A 17,039-nucleotide genomic window follows, 5' to 3' on the forward strand; every position below is an offset into this window, starting at 1 on the left:
AACTTCAAATTTTTGAACCAATCACATTAATTATTAGTGAATTTTCGAAAATTACATATAAAGATAAGAAAAAAATTTGAAAATATTTGAAAAAGATTTTCGAAAATAGATTTTTGAAAAGATAAGATTTTTTTTTTGAAAAGATAAGATTTTGAAATTTTGACAAAGAAACAACCCAAAATTTCGAAATCTTGGAGGGAAATAAGGAAAAGATATTTTTGATTTTTTGAATTTTTAATTATGAAAGAGAAAAACAACAAAATACTTTTATGCATGAAATTTTTAGATCAAAATAATGAATGCATGCAAGAATGCTATGAATGTCAAGATGAACACCAAGAACACTTTGAAGATCATGATGAACATCAAGAACATAATTTTGAAAAATTTTTGATGCAAAGAAAACATGCAAGACACCAAACTTAGAAATCTTTAATGCATGGAAAATATGAATGCAAAAATGCACATGAAAAACAAGAAAAGACACAAAACAAGAAATCATCAAGATCAAACAAGAAGACTTATCAAGAACAACTTGAAGATCATGAAGAACACTATGAATGCATGAGATTTTCGAAAAAATGCAAGAAAAATTTTTAAAGCATGCAATTGACACCAAACTTAAAAATTGACTCAAGACTCAAACAAGAAACACAAAATATTTTTAATTTTTATGATTTTCTAATTTTTTTGGATTTTTATTAATTATTTTCGAAAATAAAGTTTGTAAAAACGAAAAATAAAAGAAAAAAAATTTTTGAAAAAGATAAAAGAAAATTACCTAATCTGAGCAACAAGATGAACCGTCAGTTGTCCATACTCGAACAATCCCCGGCAACGGCGCCAAAAACTTGGTGGACGAAATTGTGATCACTGTTCTTTGATCTGATTCATTGTAATTGGATTTATTCAATAATTGTCCTTATTTGAAGTCACAACTCCGTTCAACTAACCAGCAAGTGTACTGGGTCGTCCAAGTAATACCTTACGTGAGTAAGGGTCGAATCCACAGAGATTGTTGGTATGAAGCAAGCTATGGTCACCTTGCAAATCTCAGTTAGGGAGATTAAAGAGTAATTGTGATTATCATTAAATAGAAAGGAATAATAAAAGGGATAGAAGTACTTATGTAGATTCATTGGTAGGAATTTCAGATAAGCGGAATGGAGGTGCTGTAGAGCTCTAGGACGCCTGCTCTCCTATTCCTTCTACCCAATCCTTCTTACTCCTCTCCATGGCAAGCTTTGTATAGGGGTTCACTATCAGCTGTGGCTACTTTCATTCCTCTCGGGGAAATAACCTGTACGGCTGTCACTCGCACAGCTAACCAGTCTGGAGGCATCACCCATGGTTGATAGCTACATCCCATCCTCGCAGTGAGAGCTAATGCACGCACTCTGTCACAGTACGGCCAATCACCGGTTGGTTCCCGCTCCTACTGGAATAGAATCCCTCTTTTGCGTTTGTCACTAACGCCCAGCAGGTTAAAGTTTGAAGCACGTCACAGTCATTCATGAACGGAATCCTACTCGGAATACCACAGACAAGGTGAGACTTTCCGGATTCCCAGGATCCTACTCGGAACACCACAGACAAGGTTGGACTTTCCGGATCCAGATGAATGCCGCCATCTATCTAGCTTATACACGAAGATTCTGTTGGGGAATCTAAGAGATACACATTCAAGCTTGTGTTGCATGTAGAACGTAAGTGGTTGTCAGTCACGCGCGCTCATAAGTGAGAATGATGATGAGAGTTATTAGCTCATCACATTCATCATGTTCTTGGGTACGAATGAATATCTTGGAATAAGAATAAGATAGAGAATTGAATAAAAGAAATAGAACTTCATTAATCTTTGAGGTACAGCAGAGCTCCACACCCTTAATCTATGGTGTGCAGAAACTCCACCGTTGAAAATACATAAGTAAAAGAAGGTTCAGGCATGGCCGAATGGCCAGCCCCCTAAACGTGATCAATGATCTCCTAAGATGAAGAATAAAATAAAACTGAGATCAAAAGATGATTGATACATTAGTAAATCATCCTATTTATAATAAATTAGCTCCTAGGGTTTACATGAGTAAGTAATTGATGCATAAATCCACTTCCGGGGCCCACTTGGTGTGTGCTTGGGCTGAGCTTGATTTATCCACGAGCAGAGGCTCCTCTTGGAGTTGAATTTCGAGTTATGATGTGCTTTGGGCGTTCAACTCCGGATTATGACGTTTTTCTGGCGTTTAACTCCAGAAAGGAGCGTGTACTTGGCGTTCAACGCCAGTTTGCGTCGTCATTCTTCGAATAAAGTATGGACTATTATATATTGCTGGAAAGCCCTGGATGTCTACTTTCCAACGCCGTTGAGAGCGTGCCAATTGGAGGTCTGTAGCTCCAGAAAATCCATTTCGAGTGCAGGGAGGTCAGATTCCAACAGCATCAGCAGTCCTTTTGTCAGCCTTTTTCAGAGTTTTGCTCAAATCCCTCAATTTCAGTCAGAATTTACCTGAAATCACAGAAAAACACACAAACTCATAGTAAAGTCCAGAAATGTGAATTTAACATAAAAACTAAGGAAAACATCCCTAAAAGTAGCTCAAACTTACTAAAAACTATATAAAAACAATGCCAAAAAGCGTATAAATTATCCGCTCATCAGTGAGCTTCAGGGTCACCTTGTGGGTAGCGTAACTGCTACCTCCGAGAACCTGATGGAGCAGTTCCGGGTTGTTGCTCCTGATGCCGACTTGACCCTCATCAGCCTGGACAATGTCGTGAGGGATGGTAAGATTGTCCCTAATGACCAGGATGATGATGAGGCTGATCCTCCCCCAGTGCCTTCTCTTAAGGTGTCGACCTCCTCTGTTCCTCCCGTTACATCTGATCCGGATTGCCAGATTCTGAACCGGGATGACGGAACTGTAGATGCCGTGCCCCTTCAAACTCGTCCTCCTTCGCCTTGTCCTGACGCTGCCAAGAAGGCTCCTGATGTTTGCTGATCTCTTTCTGGATGTATAGTTGGCCCGGCTTGTGGACTTTTTAAAACTTTTTATTGACATTTCCTAGTTGCTTGTTTAGCAACTTTTTATTTTGAAAAACAAAAGGTAGCTCGCTTTCCCTTCACGGTAGGTTTTGGTGGCCTTCCGGGCCTTATAACTTTTGCGGAGTAACAGAGGTAGTTTTTGACTTGGTATCCTTTCAGTTTTCTACTGATGTTTGAAATCTTGTATCTCGTCCTCTTCGGATTGCTTTGTTTTATTGTTTGTAGCTTGGATCCTTTGAGGTTTGTGACTTATGGGTCCAACTTATTTCTTGGTGGTTCTTTTGTGCTGGTCCCCCTTTAAGTTATTTCTGTAATCCTCTTTTTTGGACTTTTGTCAGGTCTCTTCCAGGGATTACTTTGATAACTTTTTAGTGGCGGGAGTCCGATTTGGTTATGTCGGTCTCCTTTAAGTTATTTTTCGTAGTCCTCTTTCTTGGATCTTTGTCAGATCTCTTTCAGGGACTACTTGTATAACTTTTTTAGTGATAGGAGTCCGACTTGGTTATGTCGGTCTCCTTTAAGTTATTTTTCGTAGTCCTCTCTCTTGGATCTTTGTCAGATCTCTTTCAGGGACTACTTGTATAACTTTTTTAGTGATAGGAGTTCGACTTGGTTATGTCGGTGATACGTAAAAATTTAGATTTCACGTATAACCGGCAAGTATACCGGGTCGTATCAAGTAATAAAACTCACTAAGAGTGGGGTCGATCCCACGGAGATTGGTAGATTAAGCAACTTTAGTTAAATGGTAAATTTAGTCAAGCAAACATAGTTTTGATTTCATGAGCATTTTTTATTTTTGAACCTAATTGCAAGAATTTAAATGGCAAAAAATGTAAAGAACTAGAGAAGAGAAATAAAGTGAAGATAAATAACGGAAACTTAAAGTGCAAGAAACTTAAATGACATCAAAGTTAAATTGCAAGGAATTAAAGATTGCAGAAATTTAAAGAACATGAAAGTAAATAGCAAGAGTTAAAGGAACAGAATGTAGAGAACAAGAATAATAAATTGCAAGAGTGTAGAAGGGAATTGGGCAATGGGTATTCAAACACTAAGAGCAAAAGAAATGAGAATTAATGATAGAGAGAATCATTAGGAATCAGAGATGCAAGTTTTCATGAATTGATGTTAGTCAAGTCCTTCTCAATCATGAGTATAGATCCATGGCAAGTGGGTAATTGAATCCCAATCTCTTGGTGATTCAATTTCTCAACATGACCAATTGCCACTCTCGTGATCTAGTTGTTCATGAGAAGAGATGAAGCTCAATTCTAATCCAGCCACACAACTCCCATAATCTCAACCAAGGAAAGTTACATCTCACATACCAACCAAGGTATTGATTAAGGAAATCATGAAAGGATGAACTCTAAACTGAATTATGTGGCTCATTCCTCAAATTCACCACACAATTCACATAGATTAACCCCTCTCTCGATGGTGGTTGAATCTTTGAAGAACAAGAGTTTCCTCTTTGGATTAACCACTTGAATTGAGGAGGAAAAGAGGAGTTCATCAATCCATTCCAACAAAGCAGAGCTCTTCCCCCTAATGAAGGTGGGGTTTAGTGAATCATAGCTCCAATTGAAAACTAAATTGCATGAAACTAAAGTGCATGAAAATAAAGAGTGAGACTTCAAAACAGAAATTGAGAATTCAAGAATTCATAGATGAAAACTACAAATTAAACTACACTACCACTAAGGAAGAAGAGAAGGGGAAGTTAAGAAGAGTGTATGAAGGGGAGGGGTCCGAAGATCCACTCTCAATGGAGTGTGCCAATTCACAGAATTTCAAATTGGTCTCCTCCGTCCCCCTTCCAATCCAGCCTAATTCTATGAAACTATGGCCTTGATATAGGCTTTCCTAAATTACCAATTGAAATGAAATTAAAAGCAAATTACAATTAAATGAAAATCAACTATTCTAGATGATTCTTGTGGCCTTGATTGATTGAGATTTGTGGGCTTTGCTTGCTTGAGGTTGGATTAGCTTCATGAAGGAATTCTTGTCAAGCAGGGCTCATTTTCACTGCTTTGGCCCAATGACTTGGCGTTGTTGCCAATAACTCCAAGCATAATGCACGTTGGCAACGTGCAAGTGGCTTTCCTGGAAGTGAGCTTTGAGACTTGGGCGTTGTTGGCCCAAGTTGTTGCTAACAACTTGCTTTTCCTCTTCTTGGCTCTACTTTCATGCTAAATGTAGCCCAGAATTTGAGTGTCAAACTTCTGCTTCAATATGGACTATTATACATCATTGGAAAGCTCTTGATGTCTATTTTCTAATGCCACTGGAATCACCCCAATTGGACTTTCCTAGCTCAAGTTATGCTTCCTCAAAGAAGGTAAGGTCAAGCTGCCAAGTTGTTGCCAAAAACGCACCCACACTCCCAAGTTGGCAACGTGCCCGTGCCTAACCTCCCAAGGCAGGGACTTGGGGCTGGCGTTGTTGCAAAACACGCCTTCTTGCTAGCACGTTGGCAACGTGCTCGTGTCCCCCTCCAGGGCTCATCTCTAGCCTTCTTGAATTTCAACTTCATGATCTTGTTTTTAGGGCCTAAAGGTGACTCTGATTCGAGTTTCCATTTCATGCTCCACTATAGACTATTATATATGGTTGGAAAGCTCTGAATGTCAGCTTTCCAAGGCAACTGGAAGCACTCAATTTGGATCTCAATAACTCAAGTTATGCTCGTTTAAAGGAGACAGGGTCAGGCTGCCAAAATCGCACACGTTTTTGGTGAAAACGCCCTTGTTTCCAGCGTTGCCAACGTGCTCAGATTCTGAAGCTCTAAATGAAGCCAACTTTTGAAGCTTCAAATGATTGCCAATCCCATACTATGATATATGGTTGGAAAGCTCTGGATGTCTACTTTCAAATGCCGTTGGAATCACCTCATTTGGAGCTTTGTAGCTCAAGATATACTCCATTGAAGGAGGTAAGGTCAGGCTGTCCAGCTCACCAGCGTTTTTGGCAAACACTCCTTTGTATTTCAGCGTTGGCAACGTGGTTGGTAGCCTTGCTTGGCGTTGGCAACGTGGTTGGTAGCCTTGCTTGGCGTTGGCAACGTGGTTGGTAGCCTTGCTTGGCGTTGGCAACGTGGTTGGCACCAAGACTTGGCTGGCAGCACGTCCTGGCGTTGGCAACTTGGCTGGCACCCAAGACTTGGTGCCTAGCCAAGCAACCACTCCTGGCGTTGCCTTAGAACACGCCCATAGTTCCTAGCTCAACAACGTGCTCGAGCTCCCCTTTTGGTGCCAAAGTTGCTTGCTACGTTGCCAAGGAACACGCCCCTCATCTCTAAGCTGGCAACGTGCTCGAGTCCTCTCCTCTCTTGCCAAGTCTTGCCTCTTGACGTTATTGCCAAACACTCAAGTAGAAGTGCAAGTTGGCAACGTGCAAACTCCTCTAGAATCACTCTCCAGGGCTGCTGGCATTATCATCAAACACGCCTTCCTTCCCCAAGTTGGCAACGCCCAAATGTGACTTCCTTCTTGCTCCAGCGCTCTTTGCTTCACCTATCATCAACCAAACACATGCATCAAAGCCTTGCTAAATCACAAGATTTTGCATCATTCATAACATCAAAAAATTCTTGCATAAATCTCATGAAAATGTACATATTTAACAATGTTTGATTGAATCAAGGCATGCATATAATTCTCATCCAAATACTTGCTTATTGCCTAAAAAATGCATGAAACCAACCTAAAGCATACAAAAAATGGCTAGTAAAACTAGCCAGGATGCCCTGGCATCACAACACCAAACTTAACCTTGCTTGTCCTCAAGCAAGAAGAATCATGCAATAGAGATTAACAATCCAAGGTTAGAAGAAAGCAAGTTAATGTTCATGGTAAGCTAGTTTTCTATGTATGCTACAATCACAAAGAAATGTAAATGATTGATGCTTCTATCTAGCTCACTTTATGAAATCTTTTTCTTATAATTCTTCCTTGAAACAAGCTTTTGATTTTCTTATTAGCTTCTCCTTTTGGGTGCTTTACCCCATGAGTTAATACAAAGCTACGATTCTAAATGCTTTGTTTTCAAGTATTACCACCTGATACATAAGCACCACAAGCATTTAATTAGAGGACTTCATTAGGCTTATTTTTTCCTTTCTTTTCTTGACTCTCTAATCATTGATGCTCAGAACCTTGAGCTTTGAGGGAGTGCTTTTGCACTTGAGCCTAGCCTTGACTTCTAAGTGTTTGTTTTCAAGCATTTTACTTGATACATAAACACCACAAGTACATAACAATGAAATTGTCATTGGTACTCAGAGCCTTCAGCTTTCTCATTCTTTCCCTTTTCTTGCCTTAATTGCATTTGCTTCTTCAAGGTTTTCATGATTTTCAAAATATTTCACAAAATGTCCTAGATGAAAACTTCAATAAAATCTAATGTACTTGAGCAACAATCAAACATACTAGCCTTCCAATACTTGTATGCACATGCTTAGTTCTTCTTTAATTCCTTGTTTGTTTATGATCATGATGCTTTTTTTTGCTTTTGTATTCACAAAACTCAAGTTGGTAGTCATAATGCCACAGCAACATATTGCAAATCAAAATTCAAGCTATGCTTATTCATACCACACATGCATATAAAGAAGTTAATAAGGGAATCATGCAATTTAAAGTGCTGGAAACAAATGAGAGGAAAAAGAACTTTACAACCTTGTAATTTATCTTCTCTATTGTTGTCCTTTTCCTCCTTTTCTTTCCCTTCCCACACCAAACTTAGAATGATTGCTCTCAAGCAACAATTAGAACCATGGCTATGGGGCTAAGATAGATCATGAATGTCTTACACAATGAAACATTAGTAGCACATGTGTTTCAAGTAAGCAAAATTAAAGATAACAATTAAGGCACAAGAGACAGAGACATTTTGATTGCAAACTTAAGAAGGTGAGCACAATACATTGCATAAAGGATAAGTGGCACACCAAACTTAGTGTGACACTTTCACTTGGAATTAATGCAAGTATCCAGTAAAGATTGGAAACAAATTTGTTGTATAGCAACACCAAACTTAGAATGTAATCATATGTCAATTTATTTGAATTAAAACTAAGCAAATGAAATTGTTGTATGTTAAATACAATCACCAAGCTAAGAATCTGTCATGAATAAGGATCTCTTGGTAATGTATTAACAAAAACAGTTAATAAGCAAACTAAATGAAAGCATTTAAAGATAGAAAAATAACTAAAGCAAGTAGAATGCAAAAGTGTCAAATCAAAAGAGAAAACTAAAACTGCAGAGGCATTATGATTATGTAGACAAGTAGTGTTGCTTGAATAAATTGCATAGAAAATAAATGGCACACCAAACTTAGAATCTTGGTGTGTCACTTTCATTTTTGATTTGATGCAATCATCCAAAAAGATTGAAAACAATTTGTTGCAAGGCAACACCAAACTTAAAATGTAACCATATGCCAATTTATTGAATTTAAATAAAACAAGAATGAAAACAAAGCAAAGAAGAGAAATTATACCTATGGTTGACATGTTGTTCACTTTCTTCCTCTTCTTCTAGTTTGTTAATAGGAATGACCTTAAGGGGGAAGAAGAATCAGCTAGTGTCCCCTGTCTTGGCCTCTCCTCAACAAGCTTTCTTTTGTTAATGGCTTGATTGAGCTTGCTTACTGGATCAGGGGGAGGATTGCTTGTGGTTGACCTTTTTTTCTTCATGAATATTGTCCTTGGTAGCTTTGTCACAATCCTCTTCTTGGTGCTTTTGTTAATTGCCTTCACTTCTTTGGATTCAAGACTTGGTTGCTGTGTGATTATTGGAATTTTGTCTTCATCAAAAGCTTTTTGAATTGTGGTTCTATGAGCCCTTCCTTTTTGCACTTCTCTGTTTCAGTTGAGTGTGATTTCTCTTGAGTGTCTTCCTCACGTTCTTGCTCTTCCACTTCCTCTTTTACACTCAACATTTGCTTTAATAGCTCTTTCATGGAAGAGGTTTGTTGTTCTTCCCAAGATTTTTTCATTTCCTCTTCATATCTTTCAATCATGGATTTAATTGTTGAGCCTTTTGTTTCAAGGAAGTTTGAGAGAGTTGTGAGTTTCATGTTCCATTGTTACTTCAACTACCCTCTGTGGACTTGGAATTCTGTGCTCATATACCTCCACCAACTCATCCTTCATTGCAATTTCACTTGACAAATGGACCTTTTGTTCTTCTTTTCCACTTCCTCACTCACAAATTGGTCTTCATTCTCAATGCTTGGCAATCCAAAATGTTTCTTTATTTGCTCTAAGTGCCCATATTTTCTCAAAAAGGCTCTCTCGTTCCTCCCAATATTGTTCTTGTCTTTCCAAGAGTTCTCTGGACGTTTGAAGGAGGTCCTCAGCTACTAGCTTAAGAGGTGAAGGTTGAGAGAAGTTTTGTGGATATGGATGTGTTGTGGTGAGGTTGTTTTGAGTGGTATGAAATGAATCTTGTGAATTGTGGAATAAGTTTTGTGGTTGGTGGAATGAATTTTGTGGATGATGAATTGAATTGTATGAATTTTGGAAGGAATTTTGTGTTGAGGCAAACTCAAGTGGTGAAGAATTTTGATATGAAAAATTTGGAGGTGAGGTTGGATAATTAAGAGGTGATGGCTCTTGATAAGTAGAATATGGGCTCTCAAATGCTTTCTGGTTTTGCTCCTCCCAGGCACAACTTGAAGAATTGTTGAAATCATCATAGTATGGACAATCTTGTAGTCCTTGGGAGGAATCTTGCATGAATCTGTTGCAAGCATAATCAAGAGATGATGTCTCTTGATGAATAGATTTGGAGAATTAAAATTTCCTTCCCAGCCATAGTTTGTGTCAATGTCATAACAGTATGGTTCACTTTGTAGCTCTGGGAGGAAATTCATTTCTCTTAATTGTTCACACTTTTGTTGATATGCCCAAACACCATGAGGGTAATGACATAAATCATTTTGTGGTTTGGACAACATCTCATGTGATTAGCTTGATCAATTTGTGGCTCTGGAGCAAATCTCCATGGATTGGAGTGCTCATAATTTGCAAGTTCTTGGCGATACTCCCAGCCACCATTAGAATAATGACTTGAATCATTTTGTGGTGGTGAGAAATATACCATATGATTCTTGCTCATCTTGTGTCTCTGAAGCAAGTATCCATGAATTTGGAGTGCTCAGAATTTGTATTGGTGATATTTCCAGCCACCATTAGAGATTGGTGGTGGTGGATGATATCCCAGAAAGTTTGTTTGATCAAAAGATGAGATAAACTCCATTTAATTTTTGTAGAACACAATCACAAAGCAATTGAAATACATGTCTCAGATGAGAATTTCTTAGTGAGGCAATAACACAAACACCTTAATGTCCAAAAAGAAAACAAAAATTAAAAGAACTGTACAAAGAAAAAAAATGCTTAATCTAAACTACCATTCACTTAATCATTGTCAATCTTTTCCAATCCCGGCAACGGCGCCAAAAACTTGATACGTAAAAATTTAGATTTCACGTATAACCGGCAAGTATACCGGGTCGTATCAAGTAATAAAACTCACTAAGAGTGAGGTCGATCCCACGGAGATTGGTAGATTAAGCAACTTTAGTTAAATGGTAAATTTAGTCAAGCAAACATAGTTTTGATTTCATGAGCATTTTTATTTTTGAACCTAATTGCAAGAATTTAAATGTAAATGACAAGAATAGTAAATTGACAGAATGTAGAAGAGAATTGGGTTGTGGGAAATTAAACAACTAGAAGCAACAGAGATAAGAATTGATGGTAGAGAGGATCATTAGGGATCAGAGATGCTAGTGTTCATGAATTGATGTTAGTCAAATCCTTCTCAATCATGTGCTTAGATCCATGGCAAGTGGGTAATTGAATCCCAATCTCTTGGTGATTCAATTTCTCTCAACATAGCCAAATGCCACTCTCGTGATCTTTGTTCATGAGAAGAGATGAAGCTCAATTCTAATCCAGCCACACAATTCCCATAATCTCAACCAAGGAGAGTTACATCTCACATACTAACCAAGGTGTATTGATTAAGGAAATCATGAGAGGATGAACTCTAAACTGAAGTATGTGGCTCATTCCTCAAATTCACCACATAATTCATATAGATTAACCCCTCTCTCGATGGTGGTTGAATCTTTGAAGAACAAGAGTTCCCTCTTTAGATCAACCACTAGAATTGAGGAGGAAAAGATGAATTCACCAATTCATTCCAACAAGCAGAGCTCCTCCCCCTAATGAAAGTGGGGTTTAGTGAGTCATTCCTCCAATTTCAACAACAATTACCATAAACCAAAATTAAACTAAGTGTAAAGAGAAGAAGAAGAAGAATAATGAAATGCTTAAAGCTTTTGAAAATAAAGAAGAAGAGTTCCAAGAAACACCAAAAATAGCTCTCTGGTTCTCCTCCCGGAAGTACCAAAGAGTGCTCAAAATAAAATTGCTAAAAGTCTAAAACTCTAAGTGTCAAAAAGTAAAGTAAAAGTCCTTAACAAGTACATCAATCTCTTCTATTTATACTACTCCCAAAACTTCTTCAGAGATCTTCAATTTGGGTTAGCAATGTGGGCTTCTCTTTGATGAATTCTTGGCTCAATTGGAAGAAGTGTTGCTAGACTCGGAAAGGAAGAGTTCATTCATCATGCTTCTGGCCCATTGGCTTAGCGTTTTTGTCAATAACGCTGGCCTTAATGCACGTTGGCAACGTACATCACAATTTCCTGGAAGTGAGTTTGAGACTTGGGCGTTGCTAGCCCAAGTTGTTGCTAACAACTTGCTTTTCCTCTTCTTGGCTCTTTCATGCTAAATGTAGCCCAGAATTTGAGTGTCAACCTTCTGCTTCAATATGGACTATTATACATCATTGGAAAGCTCGTGATGTCTATTTTCCAATGCCACTGGAATCACCTCAATTGGACTTTCCTAGCTCAAGTTATGCTTCCTCAAAGAGGGTAAGGTTAAGCTGCCAAGTTGTTGCCAAAAACGCACCTTCACTCCCAAGTTGGCAACATGCTCGTGCCTAGCCTCCCAAGGCAGGGGCTTGGGGCTGGCGTTGTTGCAAAACACGCCCCCTTTCTAGCACGTTGGCAACGTGCTCGTGCCCCCCCTCCAGGGCTCATCTCTAGCCTTCTTGAATTTCACTTCATGTTCTTGTTTTTAAGGCCTAAAGATGACTCTGGTTTGGCTTCAATTTTGTGCTCCACCATAGACTCTCATATATGGTTGGAAAGCTCTGAATGTTAGCTTTCCAACGCAACTGGAAGCACTCAATTTGGATCTCTGTAGCTCAAGATATCTTCCATTGAAGGGACATGGTCAGGCTGTCTTGTTGGAGTTGTTGTGGATAACGCCCCCATATTCCAAGTTAGCAACGTGCATCACAATTTTCCTGGCATTGTTGATGAACACTCCTTCTCTTCAGCACGTTGGCAACGTGCTCGAGCCTTTCTCAAGGCTCCATGTTTGCTTCCTGGCGTTGGCAACGTGCATGGCAAGGCTTATGGGTGTTGGCAACTTGATTGGTGCCTTTCCTGGCGTTGGCAACGTGCATGGCAAGGCTTATGGGCATTGGCAATGTGCATGGCATGGCTTATGGGCGTTGGCAACTTGGTTGGTGCGGCTTATGGGCGTTGGCAACTTAGTTGGCACCAAGACTTGGTGCCTAGCCAAGCAACCATTCCTGGCGTTGTTGCCAAACACGCCAATGCTTCCTAGCTCAACAACGTGCTCGAGCTCCCCTTTGGTGCCAAAATTGCTTGCTATGTTGCCAAGGAACACGCCTTCATAACTTGGAGTTGGCAACGTGCATCTCATTTTCCTGGGCCAAGTTTGCTTGTGTGGCGTTGCCTAGGGACACGCCTTTGGTTCCTGGCGTTGGCAACGCCCTCGAGCTCCTCTTCAAGGCTCCATTTGTTGCTTGGCGTTGCCTTGAATAACGCCTATGGTTCCTGGCGTTGGCAACGCCAGCTTCTTCCCCTCTTGGGCCAAGCTCACTCATGTGCGTTGCCTTGAGACACGCCAATAGTTCTTGGCGTTGGCAACGCCCTCGAAACTCCTTCATGGCCCAAGTTCCTTGCTTGTGTGCGTTTCCCATAACAACTCACTCCTTCCTCCAAGTTGGCAACGCCAACATTTGCTCTCCAGGGCTGCCTTGGCGTTGCCTTCAACAACGCACCCTCTTCTCCAAGTTGGCAACGCCAACTTATGCTCTTCCAAGGCTGCCAAGCTTGCTTCACAAATTGGCGTTGGCAACGCCCTTCTAGAGTTGGCAACGCCCAAATTTGCTTCTCCAGGGCTGCCTGGCGTTGCCATGAACAATGCCCACTATCTCCAAGTTGGCAACGCCAACTTCTTCTTGTAAGGCTGCCTGGCGTTGTCATGAACAACGCCCACTATTTCCAAGTTGGCAACGCCAACTTCTTCTTGCCCAGCTTGCACCATTCTTGCTTCCATGCTTTCTTGTTTCATCACCTATCATCAACAATGGAAATAGCTTCAAAGTCTTACCAATTCATACAATAAATTTCATGAGATTCATTCATACTCATTCATATGCATTCCTTAAATCATTTGCATGAATTTGGCTAGAATCAACATGTTCCTTGGCATTCTCATGCATGGATACAAAACTCATAAAAGGACTTGTTTATTTAGAGAAAATGAGTGAAATTAAGCTAAAACCAACTAAACTAACTAACTAATATAGCAAATATGCACTTGCATCACAACACCAAACTTAAAGTATTGCTTGTCCTCAAGCAAGATATAAAGGACTTTGTCACAAGAATCTAAGATGTAAGACTTGAATGTTTTTCCAGAGAAGAATTTTTCATTGAACATGTCATCCTCATTTGTGTGATCCTTGATTTATTGTAAATAAACATGGCTATTCAATTTTTCAATTAAAATGCTTGCTTCAATACTAAATTGGTTAACTTAACTAGACTTCTTCTATACCTTAGCACATGATCCTTGAACCATTCTTTACTTGATGCTTTTCTACTCTTTTTTTTTTTTCTTATTTCAAACAAGCTCGAAATCTTGTCTTAAGGCGGCTCTTTAGCATAAGTTTTCAATCAACAATCCCAAACCAGTTGGTTCAAGTTGTTAAGTGTTGAGACACTCTTAAAGATTTACTAACTCAAGCCTCTCTCCTTAACACATTCAATCACAGGCATATAACATTGAAATTTTTATTTGGATAGTGGTGTCCAGCACCTCTTTGGGTTGCTAAATGTTCTGTTATAGAGCTACTCTTGATTGTGAGTTTTCAATCGATAATCCCGAGTTAGTTAACTCAAGTTATCGGGTGATGAAGCACCCCTCGGATTTACTAGCCCAAGTATGTCTCTTAACATCAATCACCACAGACACATATCCAAATTTTGTTATTGATGCCTAGCCTTTCATTTTTTGTTTTCTGTTTTCTTTATTGTCAAGGTTATTTGTGCTTTTACTTATAAAGTCTTTGTGATCTTTAACCGAACTAGTCTTGTATAGGCAAGCATTCTTTTGAGTTCATTGAGCCTTGATTCTTTCACAATAAATGCATGTATGCTAGCACTTTCCTCATGGGATAACATGATTCTTTTTAAGCTAGAATTCTCTGTGTTCTTGCTCAAACTACATCTTTTATTCCATTGACAAGTAAAAGTACTAAAGACAAGCAACCATTCCAAATTTGTGAGTGGTGATGCATGGAATGGGCAACATAAAAGACAATTCTTCAAAAGCAAATGCATCCTAGAAGGTATACCATATTTCAGACATACATCTTCTTTATTTAATAAACATAAAGAAACATAAAGAAAAACAAAGGAACTTCACCACCTTTAGTCTTCATGTCCCTTTTCCTTTGCTTGATTCTCCTTGCTTTCCTTTGCCCTTTGGATCTTCTTTCTTTTTCTTCCTCAACTCTCCTTGTTGTTTTGTTGTTGAATCCCCCTTTGGATCTTCTTTCTTTTTACTTCTTAACTCTCCTTGTTGCTTTGTTGTTGAATTCCCCTTTGGATCTTCTCTTTGCCAAATTCCTGAGCTTATCATTGTCTCCTGTAGCCTCTGTTGATTGAATCTTACCCTTGCAAGTTCCTGCTCTTCAAATATCTTGCGAGCTTCATTAAAGGTTTTGATTTGTGGGTTGAGTAATGGGGGTGTGGAACAGAGGTAACTGAGCTTTTCTTGAGTGCATATATCATAGTCAAGTCTGTCCTTGTGTCTGGCTTCCCTGAACATTCTGCTTTCATTGAAATCTTTGTGAAATGTATCATGTCTAGCATCCAACCTATGGAGAAGCTCCCTTTGCTGAGCTTGCTCTTTCCTTAGTTGAGCTTGTTCTTGTATTACTTTCTCCATGGCTTTTTCATGTTCCATAGTTGAATTGTTGATGGCTTCCTGCATCTTGGCATATTGTTCTTGTTGTAGCTCCATCATGTGTGCTTGGTATTCATTTTGTTGGTTCATCCATTGAACTTGAACCCCTCTTTGTTGATCCATCAATTGCCAAAGGTCCCTTTGTTGTTGAGCTTGTTCCTCTTGGCTTCTTTGAATTTGTGAGTATTGCCCAGAAATTCCTTCTAAAGCGGCTTGGAGTTGATTCATGTTCAAGGTATGAGGTTCTTCCATTTCTTGAGGCTCCTCCTCTTGTCTTGCTTCTTTCCTTTTCTTCCTTCTTGCTAGAGGTTGCCTTTCCAATTGGGTTGTGGTGATGAATTCCAACCTTTCTCGGGTAAGAGGTTTTCCAACAGAGACCACATCAGTTTCTCCAAATTCTTCCAGAGGCACTCCAGCTTCTTCACATAGGCGCAGAATGGTACTAGGATATCCTAGCCAGCTGTCCTGTTTGACTTTTTGAGCTATGTCAATGATGTTCTTGGCTATAATGTCTCCAACATTGATTTCCCCTCCTTTCATTATACAATGGATCATTATTGCTCTATTCACCGTTACCTCAGAATTATTTGAAGTGGACATCAATGATCTCCTCACTATGTCATGCCATCCTTTTGCTTGAGGTATGAGATCACCTCTCCGAAGTTTGAGTGGTTGTCCATGTGAATCCAACACCCAATCCGTGCCTACTCTGCATAAGTCACTTACCACATCCATGTATCTTGGGTCATTTTCAACCCTTTCTTCATAGCTAGCTCGTTTGAACTGTTTTGCCTTGACCTTTAGCACCCTGTTGATGGTGTCCGGGCTAAAATCAACAGTCACACCTCTTACATAACTCATGTATGGTTCTTCATCATCATATTCTCTTATCACATTAGTGTAGAACTCATGGATGAGAAGCATGCTCACTTCTTGAGGTTGGTCACAGAGAAGCTCCCATCCCCTTTTTCTGATTATTTTTTGTATTTCAGGGTATTCATCTTTTCTTAGCTTGAATGGTAACTCTGGAACAACATCTTTGCTTGACATCCAGCTGAAGATACGCTCGTTGTGTTTGGATTTGAATCTTCTTTGATCAAATTCATCTTCTCTCCTATCCCTTGATGATGAGGCCATTGAGATTCACTTGCAAGGTTGAATCTCCCCAACACCAAACTTAGATGAATGCTTGTCCTCAAGCACAAGGAAAATGGTTGTGAATGGGAGGATATATGACACACCGTGACTTAGGCAAGCTAGAAAATGATGGTGAGGGGAGGTGGGGTGTTTCGGTTATGTGAGGAGATGTGATGCTTCAAGAGTTTTGTTGGGTAAAGATGAGGTTCAAGGTTAGAATTTGTGAAACATGGAATAGGTTGGAGGTTGAGTATGAGTTCGGGTAATGAAATGAGGTTATAGGGGTAGAAGAATGAGTGATGAAGAATGATGTTTGATGAATGTGGTTGAAGTATTTAAAGTGAACTTTGGTGAGGAGGTTCTAGTGACATTTAAGGCTCGGTCATGGCATGGGGAGCATGCTTCCTTGTGCCCAATGCATGTTGAGTTGTTTTTCCCCATGCACAAAGTTCAAAACTCATGTGACTTCCCTTCCTTGTG

Source organism: Arachis stenosperma, chromosome 3 (assembly GCF_014773155.1).
Source record: "Arachis stenosperma cultivar V10309 chromosome 3, arast.V10309.gnm1.PFL2, whole genome shotgun sequence".
NCBI classification, from domain to species: domain Eukaryota; kingdom Viridiplantae; phylum Streptophyta; class Magnoliopsida; order Fabales; family Fabaceae; genus Arachis; species Arachis stenosperma.